Genomic DNA, 2,961 nt, shown 5'->3' on the forward strand with positions numbered 1-2,961 from the left:
AGGGAGGAGACAGAGGAGTTTAATTTTTTCACAGATTGTCTCGTATTCTACTGTCAGGACATAGGGACAACTTAACTTTATAAAAGTTATCTACTGTAGTTTTAAGAGGTTTTCTTTAGTTGTCCTGTGTCCATCTTGCCATGAGAACAATCATCCCAGCAGCCTTATACTGGCACCACTTCTGTCATGGTGGTGATTCTGTGTAGGGTGATGTGCAATGCTAGTTTTCAGCCTCACAGAGTATTTTGCATCGTCTTCCTCATATTTGTTGTAAACCTACGTGGCTGCTACCAAACTATAAAGCTAACATTCTTTCATGCAGGGGGCCCTGCCAGTGGCTGAGTTAGCATTGGCTCTCTAAATAATGCACTCATTGCCTGGCCTGCTAGTTTACAGTTATTTCACAGTCAATACATTTCAAATGAGTGTAAAAAAACAGGGATGCTTTGAGATGTTAAAGCCACGGATATTGTTTTACATCCATCTCTCTAACTTTATTCCTGGCCTATCATCTGTCTTCTGTGGTCTTTATAATGCCGTTTCTTCTCTAATGTTCTCCAACAGAGCTCTGAAATGAAAACTAAAAAGACAAGATTGATCTGAGGGTATGCGATTGTTAGGAGATAGTTCATATTTAGACAACCTCTAAATTCAACAATGAGAACAAACAGAGATAAAACCTTTTTTAGGCAGTGAAATTATACCATAGTACAATTAGCTGTTGGTTAAATCATCATTCAGCCGAGACTCCAGGGTGAGCATTGCTGGTTTTGAGCACAAAAATTGATTCCTGTTTATGAATGTCCTTGACATGTAATCTATCAGAATCCCTGTCTATCATCTCCTGGGTTTCAGAAACCCTGAACGGCTTCTTTCAACACTTCGGCTTTAGCCCGAGTCACATAGAATGCAATGTCTGATGTTATGTTGTCAATGCTGCTGATCCGATTTTTAAACTTGCTGCTTTATTTGTTTGGACAAAGAGACAACAATGAAGGAAATCGAGGATGGTCCAACAATTTCTTTCAAAAAGCTCTTCTTCAAATCTTGCAACTGGTCACAAATGTCCAGGTTTATTTTCAGAAAACTTGTCTTAACATATAGTTGCTTCGGCAGTGGCCTCAGCTTCATACATGTTACTGCATGTTAACCACATTTTTGTGGGAGGAATGTAAATATTTTTAAGAGGATTCATCCATTACTTTCATTGTTGTTGGTTCAGTCATGAGCTTATGGTGACATTCTTGAGCCAGCATGCAGGCAGTGAATCCGTCTTTAATCTGTGATCACATTTTGTATTTCAGCTTCATGTGGACTACATCAAGAGTTAATAGCAAAAGTTCTCCCTGAACATCGTATGAACAACACCAGATGCGACAGGGCCAAACTCTTGACTTTCTTTATTTAATAATAAAAAATTTAATTTGTTATCACTATTCCACCCCTTCAGAACAGAGACCCACAGAGTGACTGTCATATTGCTAACATAATTCACCGAGCCAAACTACAAAAAATGGATGTTGAACGTATCACAAAACTTTTATTTAAAACTGCTAACTGAGTATGTGAAGATTTTCTGAAACACCTCTTAACCCATTTTCATTCGGAAAAAAGAATGACACAATTTGATCACTTTATTGCTTATATGATGATTTAAATGGCAGCAGGGCACATTTTAGCTTAGACTGGCTCAGTTTAACTTAGTCTAACTTAGTTTAGTTTATCTTAAGACAACACAATAAACAGAAGAGCATCTGGTTAAGTGAGTTCAAAGGTGCAGGTTTCTATATCTGCTGAAGCCCTTTTGGCTTTCTCTTTATACGATTTGAAACTGTTTACTGTGTTCCAAAAATAACCCAACTTTCACAAGAATTAGAGAAGTAGTTCATTGATATAAATCCTCAATAAAATGGTTAAGCACTGAGATTTTAGTGTCTCCATGTTTTAGTCTCAGAAACCATGGATTGAAACCAAAAACCTTTACTGTTTTGTACATTTTTGTTTTAAAATATATTTGTCAAATTTAAATACAAATTATTTTCTGTTGGGATAAAACATGTTCTTGTAGGAATTGGGTAAAATATTTTATGTATAAATACATAGACTGAGAAAAACTCAGACACATTTTTATTTAAAGAGCTCAATCAAAACAGTGACACTGTTCTGCTACAGCTCTTTTAAAATAATATGTGAAAATAGTGAGTAAAAAGGAACTATGCCCATTATGCAAATAATAAACATAAACTTGGAAAAAGTTTTCCCATTTATGTATGTGAATACAATCAAAAATTTTCTTAAAAACGAATAACCAGAAATCGATTTTTGTATCTATGTGGATGAGGATTCTAAATACAAATATATTCTTAAAACTCATAATGAAAGAGAAGCAAAAAAAAAAAAAAATCTGACTTCTGACACATTCCCAAACAGGCACTACAATTATTGTATACTTCCGCTGTAGGAGGCGCTGTTTCTTCTGTCATGATGAGTTTATATTTGGATAATTTTTTTGAAAAATTATTTTTAGTTTAATCACATTTTTCTATCACATTGTGAGCTCTGTGTTAAAGCAACACTGATCAATGCCCATATTTTATATGGGCATTGATCAGTGTTGCTGATCAATGCCCATATCATGGGCTGAAGCATTTACTTTACTTGTTTAGGCGTCGAGGGCAACAGAGAGTGAGACAATTGCAAAATGTTTTGTTTCCCTTTGTCAAAGAGTTATGGGTTTTTGTTTTCAGATATAAAAAGAAAATTAAACCAAATAAAACCTTGTTGCTAGTACGTGTTTGATATATTTTTTTTATTACTGATGTTTTATGAGAAAATCCAATTACCCGAAAATCTCTTAACCCATCAGAATTAATTACAAAGAAAGAATTTGATTTAGAAAAAAAAAAAAAAACATCTATATTTACAGTACATCTCATTTCCCTTTTCATCTTATTTTTTTAA

The sequence above is a fragment of the Poecilia latipinna genome, unplaced genomic scaffold (assembly GCF_001443285.1).
Source record: "Poecilia latipinna isolate Pla-1442-1.1 unplaced genomic scaffold, P_latipinna-1.0 Scaffold583, whole genome shotgun sequence".
NCBI classification, from domain to species: Eukaryota; Metazoa; Chordata; class Actinopteri; order Cyprinodontiformes; family Poeciliidae; genus Poecilia; species Poecilia latipinna.